The sequence below is a fragment of the Corvus brachyrhynchos genome, unplaced genomic scaffold (assembly GCF_000691975.1).
Source record: "Corvus brachyrhynchos isolate BGI_N302 unplaced genomic scaffold, ASM69197v1 scaffold83, whole genome shotgun sequence".
Classification (NCBI taxonomy): Eukaryota; Metazoa; Chordata; class Aves; order Passeriformes; family Corvidae; genus Corvus; species Corvus brachyrhynchos.
This window is the reverse complement of record NW_008238464.1, coordinates 5,392,054-5,416,095: the sequence shown is the minus strand read 5'-3', so window position 1 is coordinate 5,416,095 and position 24,042 is coordinate 5,392,054. Positions and strand designations below refer to the sequence as shown.

Genomic DNA, 24,042 nt, shown 5'->3' with positions numbered 1-24,042 from the left:
CAGGCTGAAAAGGCGAAGCCTGCTCAAAAAACGGGAAAAAAAGCCCCAAACGCCCCTGGGGTTCCCTTTGCAGTCCTTCCTGTCAGTGTCATTACAGCTGCCATTCAAAGCAGACCCCAGGCCACCAAATGCTAACAGCAAATCAACGTAAATCAGAGCTGGACCTCCAAGCCAGACTGACTCAAGTTCAGGTAAAAAGTCACAACTGCAGCCGTTCAAATAAGAAATTTTTCACTACGACGGTGGTGAAACGCTGGAACAAGTTGCCCATAGAGTTGGTAGATGCCCCACCCCTAGAAACATTCAAGGTCAGACTGGAGGGGGCTCTGAGCAACCTGATGGAATTGAAGATGTCCCTGCTCATTGCAGGGACATTGGACTAGACGGCTTCTAAAGGTCCCTTCCACCCCAAATTCTACGATTCTATGAAATGGCACCAATAAAAATAATCTGCTCTCAACTGACGAGAGGACAGCCACCCATTTGTCTTTGCTTGGACTCACTGCAATATTTAAACTCAACTTTTTCAAAAGTGCTACTGCTACACCTGAGACAGGCCTGGAGCAATGCCCTAGGATGAACCACACTGCTCAGCTGAGGGCCCCTCGCTAGGAAGTGATGGGAAACACCAGCTCCACCACTAGGTCTGCTCTCCTTGCCAAGTGTCCTCTCCTGGGCCCAGTAGCAGGGGCAGAGCTGACTGGAGCAGGAGCAGACTGCAGGGACCCAAGTGCCAGCCACAAACAGATGGCACACCTGGCGCTGCAGAACTGGAGTTGCAGCAGCTGATCAGAGGACGTATTTGATGTTGGGAGCTTCCTCTCCTCTAAAATGCTTATGAGTAACAGGAGAAAGGCTTGACCTTTCCACAAGAGTACTGCTGTTAAGAAGTAAAAGTGGCATTTCTCTTGTTTAGCAGTTAAACAATGGAATTCGTTCCAAATCCAATAAACACTACTTGCTGGTTACTTTGCAAATTCTAAACACATTGATGTTCATCTACTTTAAGTCTGATGGTCCTGGTCCTTGCTGTAATTTCATCTGTAGAGTCCAAAACCACAGCTGACCAGATCCTAGCCCCAGGACCCCCATGGACAGATGAAGAGGACAACATCCCCACCATTCTGCCCAGCCTCCTCCCCTGCAGTGCCCATGACAGGGGAAGACAAACAGGATGGCTACATAATGCCCAGCACAACTGCATGGTTCCTTGCAGCTGCATCCTGATGTGCAGAGAGATGCACATGCACTCTGTTGCACAGACAGCACAGCCATGGGCACCTCTCATGCCAAACTGACACAGTCATCAAAGGTATGTCAGGGCATGAGTCCTATTTCAGGATCTCTGACTTCAACTACCTTCGTCGCTGTACCTGTGTCCTTTCTGACACAAGAGCACACTGGAGGAGAAAACGCTGCTTTGGAGAAAAAAGTGATTTTAATTCCTGGGTAGGGCTATCATACCCTTCTATTTCACTTACAGAGACTACAGATACACTTAGATACTATCAAAACAGATTTGCCATCCATGGATACAACCCTGTTGCTAGATTTCAGTAAAGAAGCACGCACCAGCCACTGGCTGCTGCGTGCTATCCAATCTTCTTCAAGTGCTTTGTTGCTTTAACAAGGCCTCTCTGTTATCCTCCTCTGGCAGGACAACAGCTCTCAGGCTTTTTCAGTAATGAATACACCATCTCTTCAAAATAATCTAGGTCAACCTTTCTTTATATTTAATGCACAGCGTTTCCAAAATAAGATCAATTTCTCTCTGCAGGCACATCATAAGACATGATAAGCCTTTTTAACAGTCCTCCAAATGGCCCAGCCCACAGACATTTGAATTCTTTTTTGTGAGCACAACTCTTTGCATTTCTCTTCATGAAATTTCAACTTCTTGATTGTGGAGCCTCTCTTCAGAGTGCCAAGATCATTTTTAATTCATCTCCTGTATCCCTAAAGGTTTCTTCAAGTCAAGGACATCCACAAACTTTGTAAGCCAACTTTCAGCTGCAGCATTCAGCTCACTAATCAAGTTATTAAATGCAAGTGGCAAAGGAGAGAATTCCTGCAAGGTGCAGTCAGACAGGTTCTGTTTAGGGGGGTCCTGTTGGTGGTTCTGTGTCAAAACATGAATTCCTGTCCAAATGCTTCTTTTCACACAGCTGCACACCTCCCTTCCGGCAATTTCACTTAGTCTGTTATTTCCAAACTGCAGTGTGCTTCTCTTGAAACCAAGCACTGAGTCCTAACTAATATGCCTTGCAAGGGGATGATGAAGGAACAGGAGAAGGTATCAGCAGCCCTTATGTGAATGGTCTGCAACAACAAGAGTGGCAAGAGTGGACAAGTGGATACACAAAAGAGAATTTGCAAAGCTTGAGCTCCAACAAAGTCAATCATCGTTACTCTAATTCTAAAGCCTCTTTCTCTTGTTTGCTTATGAAATTTTGTGCGATACACTATCAGCAGATACACCTCATTTATTTTCTCCTTTCTGTTTATAAGGCATGCTCATCTGCCAGACCTGGAAAATTGGCTGTTTTGAAACAATCTGTTCTTGGAAATCCATGTGGCTCTTTTAATGCTGGTTTATTCACTAAGTGCTTATACACTGGCTGTTAGTTACACTCATGACTTGCTAGGGTTCAAAGTTAGGCTGACTGAACTTTAATTCTCCAGCAGCCTATTTTTGCCACCATTTTCAAATACAAATACTGTGGTCAATCTTCTGGATGTCTTCTGGGGCCTCTTACACGAGCTCTGAAAAAGCATTCGTAATAGGCCTAACAGCAGTCTCTGAATCATCCAGTACTACTGCTGGCACAATGTGCATAGTATTAAGCCAAAATATTAGAGAAATTGTATCACACTATGACATTAATGTTATGAAAAGCATTCTTCCTCACCATTACTAATGCATATTATTATCTTTAAGGATTAAACAGGAACAGTGACAGCCAAGGGAAAATAAACAACATGCAACCAGGAAGGTTATGCTTGTGGAATGGTAAAAAAGGACTAAAAAGACAAATCTCTTGTGAGAAATTCTTTACACATTTCAGCCTGGATCAAGCTTCATTCACCTCCAGGGTTTCATTAATGTTCTCCCTTTTCCCTGGGGTTATGTGAAAGAGGAAATGAGATAACACCCAACCCGACCTTGTTACAGCGCTCCAGCCCTTTGAACAGCACTCAGCAGTCACACTGACTAACACCATCGGTAGCTGCTTTCCTCCCAAACACACTGGCAGGAGCCCAGGGATCTCCCTCCCAGGCTTGCTGCCACCAACCCGGGGCCAGCTGGCCGCTGCCGACCTTCCTTTTGCTACTCACTGTTTCACCCATCAGGAGTCAGGAATATATATATGACTCCTTTCCCCCTCTCTTCCCAGTGGTACCAAGTAACTTGTGCTTGGCAGTGTCTCACCAGGGCACTGCAAGGGCTTGCCCCGGTCCCCAGCCTTCACAAAATGCAGGCAGTGGCTTGCTTGTAAAGGAAGCCCCTGCATCCACAGCACCAGCAGACATGAACTTCATCTTTGAATCTCAAAGCCAACTCAGGATTCTCTGGACGAAGGATCAGCCAAGGTAACGCCTGTCTGGACTTGCCCACCTGGCCAGGGCTGGACCACAGGGCAGAAGAGAGAGTTGGGGCATAAATGCCTGCCCCAACCTGAGTGAAAATGCACTGCAAAGACTGGATTTCATTCAAGAGTGGTTTGCTCAATGCTCAGACTAAGCTGCCCAGAATTATGTTATCTGTGGCAAACCTCCATGCACATATGAACTTCTGGATTACTGACCAATTGTAGCACTAAAAAAACGTTCATAAAGAAGTTTTACATTTAAGAACACTATTAGAGGAATAAATTTAGGCATCAGCAGAGGGAAAAACAAGTTATTACATACCAGATCAGTGAAGATGAGCTCAGCGAAAAAACTTAATTGTTTGGCGGGGAAAATACAGTGAGTCACCTTTTAAAATTTCAAGTGTTCTCAGTACAATCTCTCACAAGACTCCAAAGTACTTCATAGACTCAGAAAGAGTCTGCAGGCTCTCCAACTCAAAAACCCCACCTATGAATAAGTGTTTTGATTATTGGACTTCCTTCACATTATTAGCTGGGTCCCAGTTTGAATAAATCTGTGTTCCAACATGAAACTGCCTTCAAGTTTTTTTATTACATACTGGTTGGCCTATTTGCATATTGCTCAAGAAAGAGATATTATTACCATATATGTGTGGCACTGACAACTTCTGTGCTTACCATTCGCCCTCCCACCTCACCAACTATGGTGCTCTCCTCTCCTGCCCGTCTCCCACCCTATTTTGGGAAACAGAGAAAAGGAACAGTGTAAAGACTTGTATAAGAATTCGTCTACTCCAAGCAGAAGGATTTTATAAGCAACTAGAAATGTATGCAACATTTCTTTCTGAAGGTCATAACAGCCTGAAGTACTTTTATTCACAGACAGCCCTTCCTAGTCCACATGTCTGTCTTGTATTTAAGTGCAGTAAATCTCAAGAACTACTCCACCCCTTCAGGTCAAGAGCAGTGGGGTCATGGATCTGCAGAAATCACCCTTTTATATCATCCAGTCCCCCTTCTGTCACCCAGAGGGATTGCCAGTCCCTGCACACCCTCCCCTCCTTCCTCAGCTCTCTCCTCTTCCCTCACCAAGTGGGTTATCCAGGGACTTTCCGTATGGGTGCTTCTCCAGCAGCACAGCAGGAAGGTGCAGCATTGTGTGCAGCAGCACAGAGGCACAAGTGTGTGCTCCCTGTTGTAAGGAGCAAAAAGATACTGTTCAGAAGATAAAATCAAAACAACTTATCAGTAATCATTCACCATAAAAATTCTGTCTTTGACCTTACAGACATAAACTTTGGCATAACTACTACCAGGAACTGTGAAGAATGCTAATTTGTAAGAAGTCAGTGCACATACTGCACATATTTTAAAGCTCTTGCTATTAATTCTGCTTTATGTGACAGTAGCTATGCAATAACCTTCCAAGCTGACACCAGCATTTTATTCTTCCTTTTTCCCCTGAAAAATAGGGACACTTTACAGCAAAGCAGCGAAGTCTTATCTGCAGGATAAACTAAGGTACTACTCCATTCTGCTCGCTATAACAAAACCAATCATTAAGGGGAAACAAGAATACTTTTACTATAAATCACATTCGATCACCCTACTGCTTAGTACTGAATAATAAATTATAATTACTTAATTTAACATCAACACTTCTTTTGCTTGCAATTCCACCTGTAGAATATTAGACATGCTGTAATCCCGGAATTGTATTTCTCTTGCAGCTTTACCTGATTTTGCTTATTTTAGGTAGGAAGAAGGGGGTGTCAAGGCAGTCTGTCAGTCCCCAGATGACTATCTTCTTCACCTATCAGTCCTCCACTGGCAACTTCCCTCTGCTACATACAGATCTGACTCTATGGTGTTTAAGCATCTCATGGTCCTTACACTATTTGTCCCCAAGAACTCCTGAAAGAGAAGGCGGAGTGGAACTCAGTTGGCAGCTCTGGAGCTGGGACAGAGGCAACACCACTTATCAAAGATTTGGGAGCAGGAGATGGTGCAGCACAGGGGATCAAATCTTGCTCTGGACTTGCATCCTCGCCTCAGACCACATGGAGTCTAGAGATACACTCTAGCAGAAAAGCTGCTTCGTTAAAAATAAAGAGAAAAAAAATGGAGCTGTTTAACTTGAGCAGAAGGGAAGGATTTCAGGGCTCTCAAGCAAAGCCCTCATTAGCAGCACAGTCCCACCTCAGCTTTGGATTTGCAGCCTGTTTGCTGGCTGGGCTGAGGGTCTCTGGCATTTAAGAGCTGGATCTGAAAGCGTTGGCTGGGGACACAGGTAGACAGGGGCTGTCCATCTGTCTGTCTGTCTCACTCCTTTTTCTGAGTTTTTTACACTAGGCAGTTGGAAGAGGGGGAATCGCTTCCCTGGCACCAGCGGCCCATTTGGGTGCTCCTGTGGTGGCCATTAGCACGAATTCCTGTTTGTAACTCCACACGGCATGACATTGCGGGTTCACCTGAAGATTGTTCGTCTGTCATGGGGAGCAAGATCACGCTGCTGCAGCCCACCAGAGGCCATCCTCCAAAGCACCTTGGCAGGCTCCTGCATTTTCATTTTTGGAGAGGGCAGGGAAGCATTTCTCTAAGAGAAAAGGAGCGGCAGGACGGAAGGAATCCAGGCCTGGAGGCACAGTGGGGTGGAGCAGTGGGAACACCGCTCGAATCACCTCACCTCCACATTTGCTGCACCCTGCCAGCCTTGACAATTTTGGCGCCACACTTGCTACCCCTTGGCCTCAGTCACCCCAGTCACTCTCAATCACTGGCTGGCTGCGTCCATTCCCCTTTCCTTCCCTTAATCGTCCTCAGTAAATGGAGCATCAGAAACAGGCATTTCACTTTAGGAGAAGGAAACAGCTCTTTTGCCTGCACTGGGAAACCAGCCAGCCCCCATTCAAATCAAAGGGAAGGGGTCACGTGGATGCATTTCCATTAACTGCACTGGTGAGGCAGGCTGCAAGCAGGCTTCCCTTTCAGCCAGACCCCTGCATTTATGCCTTCTGTTGGGGAGGTGGTGGTGTATTCAGCAAAATTACCTGGGGGATTCATCTTCTTATACAGTGTCTGAAAGCTGGGAGGAGGCTGTATTTGCAGAGGGCTGAATTTAGCAGGACCATAATCTGGTGGCAAATAACTGAAAAAAAAGAAAACTGATTTTCCATCTGCTAGAGCTGTGGTCTCCAAATTATTTTGATTGTGTACTTCTACCAGTAAAAAATTTTAAGCTCATATCCCCAATACATGTACATTTATTTATTTTTAAATTATCTGCATACAGTTCCAGCATCACACAAGGAGACTGCAGGGGTTGAAGAGCTGGTTACAGCAACTGTCATCTGCTTACTGGCACTGGCCCACCACACAGGGTCTTATGCCAGTAGCATCATGAAATACTCCAGGGCAACTTTCAGGTAACATCAGTCTCAGGAAGGAAACAGAAAACAAAAAGAAACATAAGCAAAAGAAAAACAGCACAAGGATTCTTGGGAGCAAGAGTGTGTGGTATTTCTCAAGAATTTTTTTCCATTGAAAGTAATTTTTTAAAGCCTCTGTGGACACACACCCTTCACGAAAGAATGTGAGGAAGGAGCATTCACAGAGATTCTAAAGGCAACCTAAATACAGGTCACATATGTGTTATGCATATAAACAGTCATATTCAGATAAATAATTACTATCATGGTTTGCCCTTAACAAGCAGTTAAAAACAGAGGTCTGAAGTCAGTACTAACATGCAGTGGGTTTTTGGCACATCATTCGTGCTTCCTCTGACAACAGACATTCCCATTTCAATTTTTATTTACTTTTAACTGCTATAAAAATAGCAAGTCATCAAGTAATGAAGCACATCAAACACCCAGCATATAAATAAGTAAAAAGATCAACATCAGGTGTGAGGTAAGGTACAGGTCATTTTTATTTGTGTGGAAAATAGGGCAAACTTAGAAGAACAAGAGCAGTAACAGAACTAGTATTGTATTTATATGCTTATTTTCCCCCTTAATTAATTCCCTTATGGTAAGTTACACGCTTATATCAATGATAGCAATAGATAAGGAAAGTGTAAGTCCTATACAGACATGTGCTTTAAGCTGGAACTTCCAGAGACACTCAAAACTTATGAACTCATTTGAAAATAGTGCTGCCATACAACTCAAAAAAGCCTGATGCACATCTTTCAGAATAACCCTCGCCACCGTGTGTCTGACAAAAAGTAAAAGTGAACTCTGTGTACTAGACATTTCAAAAGAGAGAAGTTACTTGCAAAATTGACTTTCCTGCTTTCTAAGCAATAGAGATCTGCAAGGATGCCAAGCTATTTTGAACACAGCCTGTAAGAGAATTCATTCAGGACAGCAAAAAAGTGCCAGCCTAAACCATCTTTATTTTACTACCATTTTTAGATCATGGTAATGCCAGTAACATACAATTATTAATTTTGATGCATGAAGAGAGTACTGAATTAAATTTTAAGAAGTTACTTTGCTTGTCTATCAGACCCCTTTTTTGGTAGCTCTGATGTGCTACTGAAAAAAAAGGCATCAGTCCAATGTAAAGAATAAGCCTGAGGGGGAAAAAAAAGTTAATATTACTCAATATTACTCAAAAAAAATCCACTAGTTCTTTTGACAGAAAGAAAAAGAGGAAGAAAAGCATTTTCATCTGAATGCACACATGGAAAAACAATTTGGGTTCCTTCAGATTCAGGGGGAAAAAATGCAGAGGAAGTTTTAATTTAAAAAACACCAGAACAGCCCAAGACAACCACACTCAGCAGCCAGGAGCTCACAGCCATAGGAGCCCAGCTCCTCACATCCCCACAGCATCTCCCGTGTGCCCTGCTCTCTGCCTCACCCTGGGTACCACCCCATCACTGCCATGCTGTGAAATGTGAGCAGGGAAATCGGGAGCAAAGCAGAGGCTTTCTGTCATTTTTAGTTCCCCCATGACTGTGAACATGAAACCCAGGAAGAGACAGTCGGCCAGATTGTGGCCAAAGAAACCCACTACTTAATGCTGTTGTCTGCGACAACTAGAGATTTAAAACACAGGAAGTTCCACCTCAACATGAGCAAGAACCTCTTTACATTGAGGGTGGCAGAGCACTGGAACAGGCTGCCCAAGGAGATTGTGGAATCTGCCTCTCAGGAGACATTCAAAACCCAGCTGGACACATTCCTGTGTCACCTGCTCTAGGTGACCCTGCCTTGGTAGGGGGGTTGGACAAAATGATCTCCAGAGGTCCCATCCAACTGTAACAATTCCATGATTCTGTGATTTATGGGACACATTTATTACTAATTTTCGATTAAGTAGGAGCTTCAAAATGTAAGGGGCAGTTACAGAAATTTGAAAAACCACTACCCATGCTAAATGCTTAAAATGAAACAAAAAGAGAAAACCAACAGCAAAAAAAGGGTGAAATCAAGAATTCAGTAAAAGATGTGATGTCAGGCATGTACTCTAATTTCAAATCTTATCTTTCAGGCTGGGCCTCTGGCTGTTCTTCTGAGCCATTTCAAGTTACTTAAAACTTCTTGCAGTCATTGCAGACAGAGCAGCTCAGATGGGATTTGCAGGGAATCTTCTTCCCAACGCAGGAAGTGGAGACAAAGGCAGCAACTGGCAGGGACAGTTTGGGTAGAAAAAGCTGATGCAGTAAGAGAGGACTTCAGATGATGGATGGTGGGAGGGAGGGGAAGGCAATTACCAGCCACAGCCCATAATGGGAAACAATGAAGTTTTATCCTGTAAAGTCCAACATCCCACCAAGTCCCAATATGTTCCAGATTTATTAGTGGTTAAGAATAGATGCTTGTAAAGAAAACACAGGAATTCCAGTAAATGAATTCAAGACAGTAATAAAGCCAGAGAAGATTATATACACCAGTATTATATGAAATACAATATGTGAAATGAAAGTGATACTCAGGGGAGCACCTTCAAAAAAATGGTTCAGGAAATGTTTCTGAACTTCTGCTGACATGAATGAGAACAGCTTCAGATACTCAGTGGTTCCCAAAATAGGACTTGCAACCCAGTGCCTTCTCTTCCTGGGTTCATTACAGAAAAGCAGCTTTTTAATTATCCAGATTTAAATAATCCTGAAATATCCTGTACCTAAAACTTGAAATTAAATTAGGTTTTCTCAAAAACATGCTCAAAGTGGCCCAAAATTCCCTTAAATTCTGTTTTTTTCCATGTCCATGACTTTCAGCCTAAAAATGTTGGAAGATATGAAAAATTAATTAAAAATTAAATCAGCCCTCAGCTTTAATCACCAGTGCCAGGAATCATGGAACAGCAATTATATACTGGAAGAGGCAAAAGGGAAGAAAGAGAAATGAAGATAAAATTTCCTTGTGGTCAGAACAGCCACAGGATTTCCCACTGAATTCCTTTCAGCTAGGGAGATCTTAATATGTTATTTGTATGTGGGTAAAGTACAATAGAAATGCATGGTTTTATTAACTTTTTAAGAATTAAGATAGGCCAACCACGCCAAATAGCACATACTTACCCAAAGGGAGGGATGAATTTTACTGGGGGGACTGTGCTATGCTGCGGTCACCTTCTGAACAGGAGCTGGAGGAGAACACCCTACTTTTGGGATCAGAGCAACAGCCTCTGCTCAGGGAGGAGGTTGCTTTATCTTCAGGCCAATCATCAATGTATGCTTAGACTCCTCAAAGGAACCTTCCCAAACACAGAATATTCAGTCCAATCAACCTATAACTGAGAGTATGAAAACAAAGAATTCATAAACCAGACACCGCTAAGGAAGAACAGGAGCTGTTTTCCCCCCATAAGGTAGGAGATGGAACACCAGTTCAAGAGGACCTCACTGCTGATGTTCTTAAGAGCAACACATTTGGGAAAGCAAAGGCGGCTTCCTTTGTTTTTTTTGCTTTTAAGCTTTCTTTTTCCCAAACAAACAACAACAAAATCTGTATACCATTCCTGGCTTGCTCTCTGACCTTCAGCAAGTGGCCATCTCCTTGACATCACAGTTCAGAGACACAGTTTATGCATAGCCCATTTCACAGCTTCTCAGGTGGGATCAAACATGCTGCAGCAGCATGATGCTGAGTACCAATCCAGCTTTCCTACCCTGACCAGATATTTTTTAAAAAAATTATGGCAGGTGACCTGTCCTTCTATAAAACCTACCACCATGAAGTTACCTTTAGTCTTCCAAGAGCTGGCATAAATTCTGTGCTGTGTGCTCTGCCCAGTTAAACACAGACATCATTTGTGCCTGTGTCTGATCATGTTTGTCCCACCAAGTAGCACCATACATGAGTGTAAGCCCAGCCCTAAGCTCCACTTAAACTTTCCAGTGTCCCTGAAAACCACCAACATTTTTATCTTTCAGAAAGTGGGATAGGAATCAGAGTTCCTTATAGCCCAAATGAAATCTGCCAGTACTGTTAACTGGAATAAAACATATCTAAAAATGCCAGCCCCTTCAAAAATCCCCTTGCAGCAGAGTTATCCTTCTCATTTTACTGGCTTTTAGCAATCGTAATTAAAGCACTCCCTCTCCCACCCCCTCGACTTTTGGGATGCTACAATGGGAATGCTGCAGTGTGAAAGCAAAAGCAGTCCAATCATCTGCTTAATATCACATTTACTTGATACTGTTGCTCTCAGGGCAGCAAATCTGTCCTAACTAACATTGCCTTGCAACTATCCTCTTCAGAAATTGGCTTTTCCACAAGCATTTATAAAGGAGATAATAATAGGTTGCTCTGAACAACCCAACAGAGTGCTCAGCATTCAGCAGAAATCACCAGCCTAAATTAATTAGGAATGCAAACACAGTACAAAACTCACAGAGATTATGATTCCAGCAACTTAATGGATAAATCATTACAGTGGTCCAAAATCAAATCTACTTCACAGGGAAGAGGGGGATGGTACCAAATTAACAGAAATACTGTTTTTACCATTAAACCCCAGTGTGCTGTTGCTAATGTCATTGAAAAGTACTGGTATAATGCTGAGTAAAGCAAGAAATATTGAGCAAATGGTTTAAGTTCTTAGAAACCACCCTAGAAACCGCAGTGACTTAGATACTGTAAGTGTTATCTTCACCTTCCTTCTTTAACCTCTTCAGTACTGAACTACCTGGCCACAGGTGATTCAGAGCCCCACAGCTTGTGGGATGCAACGATGGTTATTAAAATTCTCTTAACCAAGCTGATGTCAACTTCCCAGCTGCCCTTTTATTTGTGTGTATCATTCACTAACCACTGTTATAAGGCACAGCACTCCTCCCCTGCTTGCTCTTTCCTGAATGGGTGTTCTCGCTTTGTCAAAATTTAACTAACTGCACAACACCACCAGCCTTGGAGCAGACCCACATGTGCCCAAGAGATCCCCTGACCTCACCTCTGCCAGAGGCAGAGCCTGGCTCTCAGGGAGGTCGCCAAGAACCCCACATCCCACAGTTCCACGGACACCAACCCCACTCCAACCCCTACCCACTTGCAGCAGTAACCCCACTGCCAACCCAGAGCTCAGCTCCCTTTCAGGAACACAACTCACTTGGCTGTAAAATTCACACCACAGAGGGGTGTGACTGAGGACTCACAAAAGCTCCTGTGAACAGGAACCTCCTTCTTGCTTACCCATCCATAACCACTTTGTTTGCACCAAAGAACAACATGCAGGCCACCACCAAGTGGCTACTGGGCTAAAAATGTAAATTAAATGATACCAGTTAGCAGTACACTGGGTTAATACACAACTTCTTTACACTCCACTGGATAAGACTGGAAACTGTCATTTGGGTTCTGACCCTCTGAGCAAGCAGACCTGTGGTGATGTGACTCGCTCTGCTTTTCCGACTTCTGTTTTCTTTCACACATTTACATGGCCATTTGCCAAACTATACAAACACAATTATATCAAAAAAAAAAAAAAAAGAAGACATTGTAGAGATCTGTTGAAAAACACTGTAAGTAAAACTATAGGGTCATATATGTATATAGTACAATGATAATTTTTTTATTAAATTCAGGTCTTTTGAATGAAAAAAAAAAAAAGGCTGAAACAGCCTTAGTCACTATTTATAAAAACAAGACAAAAAGTATGCAAAATATACTTTGCTAGATATCAAATCCAATGTATGACAACTGAAGGTATTTATCTATAGGCACAGGGATGTGACACTGGCCAGGCATGCTGGGCCCACCTGTCTCACAACCAGCTGCTCTTCTTTAAAGGTGAGAAATCAGAGATTAGGAAACCACCCTTCTCTTCGGAGGTTGACCTTACTGCACCATCCATACAAAGCTAATTCAGGACAGTGGCGGTTTTGTCCCTATACTTCAGACACAGCAGCAAGGTTTCAAAGCTGACAGAACTAGTTTCCCAGTACTAGCAGGTATTTTGTCTCATTTGGCCATTGATGTTCCACTTACAGACCCTTAAGATTAAATCAAGCCCCATTAAAGAGGGCAGTGGAATTTCAATTGGCTTTGAGGAGAATTGGGAAAGACACTGCCTTAACTGTATCAGTTTAAGACACTAACCTCTAGAATTTGCACGTTATCAGAAACATTACACAGTGACAGATCAAACATGTGGTCATTTCATCATTCCAAACAACATGCGGAAGATAATCAAACTGGTGTAGAATTCCCCATTTATATGCATACATTCTTGAGGAATTCTCCAGGAGGAAAACCCCACTAATCTACTTCTATTGAAGTTAATGACACATCCCTGCAGATTTGAAAGGAACTTGATTGCGAGTAAGGGGCCATGCAGGCGGTGACTATGCGAGAGCTCTAGTGAATCGAACAGTAGCACCCTGGCCAGCTAGCTAGAACTGAGCTCAGTTTGGCTCTTCATAACTACTGAATAAGCAAACAATCCCTGACTTCAGCAGTTTCCTCTCTTCTCCCTCCGTACATAAGTTATGAGTGCAATTGGTTCACAGCACAGCATCGTGCCTCTGTGATGAAGGGAAAGCCACTGTTGCAGTGCGGGTTGATGAAGGACTGAATACGTGTGTCCACTGTAAAAGTGCACATTTATTAGCACAGAAAATGCATTATTTACAGAAGCAAAGAAACAGGATACACCTGAGCTATTAGGAAATCAAACATCCTAGTATGCCACGATAAGGTAATAAAAAAATGATAAGGTACATAAGAATAAAACTCTTCTGGTGTTGAGAATAGACAGGAGAGGCAGAATTACGACCTAGTGAGGTGCCCAGGAGGGCTCCCACACCTATGTTACTATGCAGGCTGCCAACTATTGCCTTCTGTTTGGATGCTCCCAGATGCTGATACTTGTTTCCCTCAACTCCTTTGTTACATATATGGAACAAATTTTGCGTTGTCAGTGCATGAAGCCCATGAGGATAGATATGGCAGGAAGGTCTGTAACCTTTACCACCCATCGAGCAACCATTCGGGACTCCTCCCTGGCTGAGCTGTGCCATGCCACAACATCAGCTTCTCCTCTGGTATGCAGCATCCTAATGAGGGGCGGCCACAACTTCCCAGCATCCAGGACAAAAATGTCAAATGACCATTTGTGGAGGCAACAGGCAGAACCAAAGCACCCGTTGCCACAGTGCTTTTGGTGCCACACCATCATCTGCTGAGGTTTTAAAGTCTTAATTCCTGTTGGTGCATTTCTTGCTTTGGAAGAAACACTTCAGAATGGGCATCCTGTCTTCATTTATATGCCTGACCAGGCAACTGCTAATAATAATTTGAAGACAACATCCTATTGCAACACCTGCTTGTACACAATGAACGGAGTTAAGGAAAAATTTATGGCAGAATCACTTAAAAAAAAAAAAAAAAAAAATTCTATGTTTTCTCCTGCCACTCTTCTTACCTATGTGGTTGGTTTAAATATTTTACATGCCAGATAGATGTAGGGTACCAAAAAGCTTATAAAGAGAATACAGAACACAGATGCACTCAACCCTCACATAAGCCACAACCTGTGGGGGTGAACCCAGGTCCTGTTAACTGAGGATATGTGTCACACACTTGAGTTCTTGGCTTCAAGGAAATTACAATTTAAATTCATAACTTGACCTGAGTGAACTTAGGAATTTAACTTAAGGGCTCTGCATGAGCAGGACTGTATTGTCTTCAGACTAAATAAATTAATCTGATTATTTTTTCTTAGATACATTTCACTGTCTATCAATTTCTGAAAAGCAAGTGTGTCCTTTTTAAACATCTTTAATGTTCACTTTAAGATAAGAATACTTGAAACAAATATGATCTCCTTGTCCTTCCTGATGTCTCTTAATATCATAAGGAAAAAAAGACAGGAAAAAGTTTTCAGTAAATGCAATTCTGTTAATGCCCTTGCAACACTTCCACTCGACAACCAATTCAGCACCAAAACATGAAATATTAGATATTGAAAGCACCAACACTTTTGCCTTATTAAATTTTAAATCAACATGAACTTTATACCACGAAATCTCTGTGGTATAAAGAAAAGCATTTTTTAACTATGAATTTCCTTACAATTAATTCAGGTAGACCCTGCCTTCCATGCATCACCAAGACCAGCTCCAAAAGCATTACTATTTCAATCATCAACACAGAGTCGATATATTATTCTTTCCAAGTTTGATTGAAAACCTTTTGACTTGGAACTAAGGCCCTGCTCATTTTGCATTTGCTTTCATGACAAAGGATTAATGATAGGTTAGAAAATTTGGACTCAGCAGCTTTTCACTATATTCCTCTCCCACTGTGGCAGGGACAACTAGTAAATACCTGGAAACGCAAACCAAGGAAGAAGCATTACTCAATGTATAAGAGAAAAATCCTCTGCTTGACATTTGTACCATCAACACCCTCCATGCCCACACACGCTGGACACTAGAAGACAGCTTTCAGCAGTGCAGTTCCTCCTCTGGGAGAACAGAGCCCTTCTTCCTGCACAAGACCTCCCACACCATATTACCACCACCTCAGCCACGCTAGCGACGGCTGTGGTGGATACAGCTGCTCCGCTGGGCACAGAGTGACTGAGATCCCAGCATCTGTCCCATCCCATCCCTTCTGTGAACCCTGGCGCTTGTTTTTGTACATGCATGGAAGGAAGACCGCTGCAAATTTTTAATTGTGTGCTATTTGGACTTAATAGAAAATCCATGATTGAAATCAAGCCACTATACAGCTAAACATTATCAAAACCCATCAGGTAAAAATGATTACACCATTTTGACCTCAAATCACACAAAATACTCATTTTGTAATTCTGCCTTTGTTGGGAATCGGTCCCAGGTGAAACTGCCCTGAAAAGACATCAGTATCACGCAATGGCATTAAATTTATTGAATGTCTCATTCAAGTACAAGTTGACAAAGCTATTCATAAATTAATAAACGGCCCAAGGTGAGCAGAAAGATTTCTCATGAAACCTGAGCAGTAATGCACTATTACTGTTCCTGGATCCTTTGCCATTTTACCATGTGGTAGTAATTCTCCCAAGGGTGATGTCAAGGATCCCCTTAACTGTACTGTTTGTCCATCTCTGCATGGTAATGATAAAAATATTGATTTTCACATCTGTGACTCAGATGCAATTTGACACAAGAAGTCCAAATTATTTCCCCCTTGCAGGGCATCAGCAATCACAAGCACAAACAGCTTCACTCACATCAAAATGAAGCAGCCTCCTTAACATGTGACACTGAAAACAGTACTTCATTTTCTCTGTACTTTTCAAAATGAAGGCCTGGTCCAGCAGTAGATTTTAATACAGGCTGAGGAGGAGATCGTAGAATGGTTCGGGCTGGAAGAGAGGTCTACCTTGGGCAGGGACATCTTCAACTCAATCGGATGGGTCTGAAGAGCAGCAGCTGCAGGGTGAGATTTGCCTCGGGTATGAGCTGACACCAGGGAGCATCCTGCCTTTCCTTGAGAACCTTGACACATGAAACACCCCACCACCCCTGTAAACCCTAGGATCCTCTCCAGGTCCTGCCGGAGAGGACAGTTTGATAAGTCCTATCCTGCATGTGACAATAAGGAAAATGTGGCTTTCAGTCTTAGACAAAGTTTGGAAACTTTGACCTTTAAGCTTACACCATGTGTAGCCACCAGCAATATTCCAGCCCTCCTCCCTCACTTCATCTGACTGCAGAGCTATGGCACAACTCATCTCTCTACCATCCAAAGCTAAACCCAGCCTAGTGACCACATGGCCCTGTGCCAGTGCCTGAAGACATCCAGCTTCCAGCATGGCATTAAGTGGGGCTGTACAAAGCCATTTCGGAGGGGACATAATGCGAGCAGGATGCCCATGAAGAAGGGGAGCCCTTTTCACTTCGAAAAGAGAGAAACTGTAACTGTGAGAGAATTTAACAGAGGGGGATTCATCCCAGGGCTGTGAGCCCTTCAGTTTCCCCCAGAGACTGTCCTGGCTCTGAGAATTTCTTGCATTTTTTTTTTTTTTAATGTGAACCTGAAACAGTTCTTCAGTGTTGGAAATCAGCCAAAAGAATAAGACCCACTGGCGTTTTATTGCAAAGAATTAACAATAAGCTGCTATTCTCTGATATAATTAGAAGTGTGAAATCACACTTCTTTGATGCATGACAGCAAATGAGCCCACTGAAGGGGCAAAAGGAGGTAGATTTTTTTCTGGGAGATAAGTACTTTTCTAAATAACACCTACCCTCAGGACCATATTTATACAACTATTTCAACAAACAACTTTTGAAAGTCCACTATAATCCACTAACGAGAAAAGATCAAAGAAACTAACAGGAAGGCCAGGATGCAATCAAAATATTTGATACCTGAGCAGTTTTGTATCCAAGCCATAAACTCAAGGGCATTTCAGTGGAAGCTGTGGGAGGAGACGCTGCTGTGAACACCTGGAGGTTGTGTGGCCATGGTAGGTGGAGCCCCTTAGGGGACTCCTCATGCCCCACTGCCATCCCCGCATTGCTCCCCGCACAGGACACCACCGGCGCCCACCATCCCCAGCCTCCCACCATTTTCAGTGAAGCTATGTTAAACAACCAAGGGTGGAAATTTTACTCGTTCCCCTAAATCCCACCACCTCCCCCGCCAAAGTTAAATATTTGGCCTTTGGTTAAACTAAATGGATTTTTGTTTTTCCTTTCAGAGCAGTCTCACGATCTCCGTGTGACCCCGGTGGGAGGACAGAGGGAGGCAGGGAGACCCCACCGTGCACTCAGAGCACTGCCAGAGCCCAATGAATGTCAGCCCACTCAGTAGCAGAGATGGGTGTAATAAGCTTTTAAATACTTCCTTTCCCCTTTTTCTTAAAAAGAAAAAAGAACAAGGGAAAAGCTACTGGGATTTTCTGATTTTCCTTCTCACACCTTTTTTTTTTTTAAATACATATATAGAAAACATTAAACAACTACATCTTTGGATGCAACTCAAGTTAAACAACTGCTTCGATAGTTTAATTTTTGGAAAAAAAATAGCAAATTCTCACTTTCTTGAAAGGCTTTACTTCTACTTATTTGTATATTCCCTAGGTTATCAGAACATTTCCCTTGGCTTTTCTGACAGCAATATACATGTCCTTGTAACCAGAGAAGTATGGGAAATTCTGGAAACATCCAACTGTGTATAAATATTTAAAGCTCAGACACTCTAATACAAAACAAGTACCTCTCTGAAACAAACATCTCCAGATGTTTTAACATATTTTTATATATAGATAGATATATATATAAGATGTGACTCAGGCACGGAAAGCCAAAAGAATGTTCTCATTTCCTGAGACTGGCTAACAAAAAGGAAAAAAATGTGAATGAAGGAACAAAGATTTCAAAAGTCAGCTTTTTCTTAACAGCAGCTTTAAAATGCTCCACTTCAAATCCTTTTCCATATAATCAGAATATTGCCTCTCTCTTGCAATTGCATATACTCTCAAAAGGAAACACAGAAAGGAGAAAAAAATGCTTTCTGGGTTGTTAAAAGTACTACAGAAATGTCTCATTAGAGAAGTGCCTGTCCTTGTTTCAGTTCCAGTGAAGCTTACAGACACCTCCCAGCAAGCCCCTCTCCCACAGCCTGCCTTGTCTCCAGGGCACAGTGGTCGAGAACAAGCCAGCAGCCACGTGCGCTGTGGCTGTCCCTCAGCTCTGTCTCTGCATGGCAGGACTCAGCCTGCAAGACCTCACAGCACATCTTGCTCCATTTTTTTTTTCCCCGACAGTACAAGCAGGTACAAACAGCATCCAGTTCCTCTGGGACCTGACAGCAATGGGTGAAGAAAGCCCATGGACATCATCAGATCATGAAGTCTTGTCCTACCAACAAATGTCAGGTAGATTTAAACAGGCATCAGTTGTGTCCCTATACTCTGTGCCCTTTCTAACCATAACCTACATGTCGGGGGGGCAGGACATGGGATTTCCTTCCTCTGAATCCTTTGAAGATGAATTTCTGCAAACCAGTTCTGTGAGAACGATGACAAAACCACTACTGGGGTGGTTTCCCTTCAGGCAGGGCAGTAGGAAGGGACAGCAAGCTGCAGAGAGAACATACTCAAGTGCACTTTCCACAACAGAAAGCAAAATTGCTCAGACAATCCTTTTGCAACAACCTACAGGCAGGTGATCCCTCTTCCAGTGCAACAGAGCATGGACTCCGAATCCTGACACCGCACCCAGGGCAGCCACAAGCAGTCCCCAGACCACCACCAAACACTGCTCCCTCCATCTTTAAATCCCCAGCACCTTGTCACAGAACCCCACTTTTAACACTGCTCTCTGGGCCATAGCTACATGACCCATGCACAAATCCACGCTTCTACCGAAATGGGTATTGCTACCTTTCCCAAGTTCTTTCCCCTCGACATCACTGCCACTCACAGGATCAAGGAATCGATGATGGAGATAAATGCACTTTTAAATCTATGTACCTACCAATCTTTTTCACCATAGATTTTCAGCTGGCTCAGGTCCCTGGTGCTGGCATGAGAAATGTTGGGGGATGGGAATGTGTGGGTCACCCCAGGCGGCTGTAGCATAACCACACGCTTAATTAAAACGTCTCTGTAATCATCACTGCCTGTGGGAAGAGAAGCTGCCCTGGCAGGGCCCACAGATGGTCTGTCCTGAATCGTAGCACTGGCCAGAGCTGGGTCTGGGAGATGGCCGTTGCCACGTGAATCTCAGCCCACTTACAGCAGACCCTGGCAAAAATGAGTTACTTAGCACAAATGTCGGTCTCTCTTGCCATGAAACGCAAGTCTGTCTTGCTACCAACACAGCTCAGAAAAGCATGGTGGTCACATGCAAAGCTCAGCAATATGTGCCTATTTGCAAGCATTTCCTCACGAAAACCAGAGGGTTTTGCAAGCAGAGGCTGCTGTGCCAATTCAGCCCTGAATCCACAGGGGCCGCCTTCCCCTGGCAGTGCCGGCAGCATCCCCCGCCGCCCTGCTTGCCAGGCTGTATTCTTCATTCCTAAATCAGAGGTGGAGTGTGCCAGGAGACACCAAAGGAGGGCTCGTGGATGCTGTGGTTCTGCAAGGCAGGAGGCTGACAGCCAGTTTCTTGCCCCTGCCAGGCAGTGCCCAGACCCAGTGGGGATGGCCAGGCTCCCACAAAGAGTCCTTGCAAAGTATCGAGGTCTCTTTTTCCTTCCCAGGTTGAATTTGAAACTAATACTCTGCGCAGTTCCCTCTCCCCACATCAATCCCACAGCTGCTGCACATCAGTGTGGGGTCTGGACTGAAGCCACTTTGCCATGTTGTTGCCTCCCAAATATTTGCTGGTGTTACTGCATTGCTTTGCTGTGGTCTTTCCCAGTGCCCCCAACTACAGAAAAATAACATATTAATACAGAAAACCCTTTTAATTTTGAGCACAGCAGCTACCCCATGCTGCTCTGGCCACCCAGGAAATGTTCATAAAGTCATTACAATGCCTTAGCTTCCCAGATGATCCACATCAATTCCCCACCCATGATGCGAGCAATAAACCCCCCCCTCCTCAGTTTTAATTCTACTGTTCGCACCAGTTTAGGTTTTACTCAGAGACAACAGCCCATCCACCAGTGTGTTCTCAGTTCTTCAAGCTATTTGATGCAAGCAATGTTTGAAACAACCCTAAATGAACCATGTGACTAAGGACCCACCTTCTTACTGAAATCTACAGAAACGGCTGATGAAGCTTTTTAATAAATCAAAAAGTGATGAAAAGAAGGATCATCAGAGCTGGAATTCAAGAACTTCTTATTTAAAATATAAAGAAAAGCCACAATATGAAAAATACAGAGCATAAAACCTCCTCCTGGGTGTCAACCATGTTGTAAGGCTATTTTTCATGCACCCTAGGGTGCCCCAGACTATGCCATTTTGGCACAGGAACGTGGTTTCAGGCTGCAGAGGAGGTTCACTTTGTCCATAGTTTATCATCGGCCACACCATCAGCTTCTGGCACCCTGGACATCACTGACAGTCTCCAGATGCTGAGACAAATTCAGCAAACTATTCGATACAAAGAGTTACTATGGCACACAAAACCAGCCAAGGAAATTACAGTATCTTGACTTTTTTCCCCCCCACTTCTATCTGTTTAAAAAACAGAAGTCAGCATTTTCATAAAGACTTACACACCACAGGAAGGGAAATGCTGAAGTAATTGCAAAGGAGTGTCCTAATTTGAAGAAAAGTATGAACCCCAGGGCACAGTCCCCTGCTACATTTTCCCTAATTGTCAGACTGAATTAGGACCTTTCACCTTTTCTGCCCAACACCAGCACTTCTGCACAGGCTGTTAAGGGTGACGTGCTCTGTGACACATCCCAGCACGACAAGGACAGCAGACCACGTACACGGCTGCTTCGTTCACACTGTGCAGAGCTTAGACAAGGGAAGGCTTTGGCTATAAAAACGTGACTGTCAGTTTCATTTTCCTTGTCATCAGCACTTGCCATCATGGAAAGACCTGACATGAGTAATTACCCCACTGACTATCAAGCTGCTTTTAGCACAGCTAATAATTAAATCCTCCCTATATTGAAAAGTAGTAAGAGACTGCATTATGCTATGGAGTGAAAAACTTTTGAACTGGGCTTTGGAGGAGAACAAAGCACAGACAAATCAGGATGTGTAACCTAACACACAGCATGAAGCCACAATTGCAGGAGCCGAAAGGCTCGCCTTAAGTGCTCCAATAATAAATATTTTACTGCAGCTTGAAAAAGAATTTGTTAACTGTGCAAACCATCCTCTGTGTATTGCAGACCATTAATGGTTCCCCTGCAGTAACTGTATGGAGCCAGTTCTAAGAAAAAGACCTGTGCACTACAACTGAGACCAAACTGCAGCATCACATTTAGCTTCTTATTTAGAGTCCCCTATCAAAGCCAGTAACACCATGAAGAGCCCCCATTTTTCAGCTTCACAGTCTGCAGTGGAATAAGAACTGTGAATCCAATGAGTCTGTGCTAGTTTTTCAAATGTAGTTATACTTGGAACAGAGAGGAGCTGGCTTTGTCCGGTATTTTGCTGTATGCTGGCCTGTATTTCTTGCTACAAAGAAAAACTCAGTTTGTTCTAGGGAACTGCAAAAGCTTAAGATAATAATGGTTCTGAACTGAGAAGCTAATGTTTTTCTCTGAACCACATATGAAACTTATTCCAATGATAATATATCAAGATAAGTTCAGCACAACCAACTGAAAAAGCTGCCCACAAAACTCAGAGGACATTTATAAAGCAAGCAGGCATTGCCACGACGAGCTATCAGCCCCAGGCAGCACACCAAGCAATCCTGAATGACTCACCACTACCCAGCATCAAGCCACTGTGCATCCCTCCTTACCCAAATCCCCCTCTTCCAGAACAGAGTCTGGTCTCCCAGCATGATGCTGAGTGAGAAAGCTGTGCCTCAGTAACGACTGCTCAAGTGACAGCACCAGCCTGCAAGTTCCTCTAGTTGCAAAACAAAAGCCATAGGAGTAACTCAAGTTCAAAAAGCCTTCATAAAAAGAAGAGGAAAAAAAAAAAAAAAGGTTAAAAAGAAGAGTATTTCCTTGTGCATACCTGCTGACCAGATGTCTGCTGCTTTTCCGTGTACCAAATCTGGAGAGGGACCTCAAATCATTCTTTCCTTTTTTGTTTTCTTCACCAAAATTCAGATTATTTAAACTCTCTAAATCAGACCAAAAACTCAAGACACAAAACCCCTTAGGAATTTCAGCTTGTGGAGACCTTTGAAATCACTTTACATTTTGTTTAAAAGTAGGTTTGAATGACATATTCACATTTTTAGTGGGGTTTTTTTAAGGATCAAAACAAGAAAACACACCAATTTTTAATTTTCCCTCCTCGTATTTTACAAAATCAAAATGCATCTTTCAAGAGCCTTACCCCTTAGTTTTAACTTCAGTGGACTGGAATCCTCTACAGAAAACCCCCTCAGAAGGCTTGGAAACAGTTTTTCCGGAGGAGCTGACTCCACAGTCTCTCGCCACTGTGCCACCCTGCCAGATGAACAGCCCTGCCTGTCCTGGTCAGCACCTCCCTCTGCTCCCTCGAGCTGAGCTTCTGTGACAATGAACTGCACGGCACCTTCACCTCCTTAACCATAGCCCAGCCCCTTGTCCTCCATACAACGATTCACCCCAAAGGAAGGGTGAGAGGAACAGAGGAAGCCAGCCAGTTTAGGGAATGGGCCCCATATCCAGCCTTTACTGGGAAAACAGTTCTCATTCAGGGCACAACAGCAGTAGCAGGACTCCAGGCTGACTCTCAGCCAGGGGAGGATTTGCTTGGCCGGGAGCAATGATTGTTCCTGCTGCTGTGAAAGGATGCTTGAGCCACCAGCTGTACCCTGGATGGCTCTGCTGCCACCAGTTTTCCCCAGATGTGCTGGCCAGACACATCCTGCTGCAGGTAAGCTCCCTGCTACTTCATCTCTGCAAGTTTCTGCAAGCGTGGGCTCAAGTCTGACTTTGTCCCAAAATTTCTCACTGTGCCAGGGGTGTAGCCTAGTTCATCTCCTTGGAAGCGTGTACCAGCAGGGCAGCTGGCCTGCTCCCTGAGAATTTCAGCAGAACAGATGCCAAATACGTAATTGCTCTGTTTACCTGGCCAAAGAGGCGGCTCAGCCAGAGCACCTGTGTGGGGCTGAAAGACACAGAGCTACGCGCAGTCACAACAGCCTGACACTGGCAGCACAAATACCAACAACTCGGCCACTTTCAGGAATGCAGAAAGAATCCCGACCTAGAAGCAACCACCACCCACTACGAAAGCAAGCGGCTTTTGGAACTTCTGAAGAAAAAACAGTTATCTCAATACATACAGACACCTGAATCACATTATCATGTTTTTCTAAGCATATGGCTGCACTGCAGCTGGAGCCAAAGCTGGTCAAGGTTGGTGAGATCCTGACGAGGGCATCAGGGCACTGACCCTGGGAGCAGAGCTGGCT

At 43.7% G+C, this 24,042-nt stretch overlaps 1 protein-coding gene across 2 annotated transcripts in view; it reads right to left on the bottom strand.

Annotated features, from left to right (window-relative positions):
- Nucleotides 1-23,092, bottom strand: part of LIMS1 (LIM zinc finger domain containing 1) — a 67,370-nt gene extending 44,278 nt beyond the window's left edge. The window contains exon 1 of one of the 2 annotated variants that reach the window (XM_017737124.1): nt 22,977-23,092. The gene's annotated coding sequence lies outside the window, so the exon portion shown is untranslated. Of the gene's footprint in view, nt 1-22,649; nt 22,877-22,976 lie in introns of those variants that run through there. The other variant, XM_017737125.1, reaches the window with a different exon arrangement.
- Between the last annotated feature and the right edge of the window lie 950 nt (nt 23,093-24,042).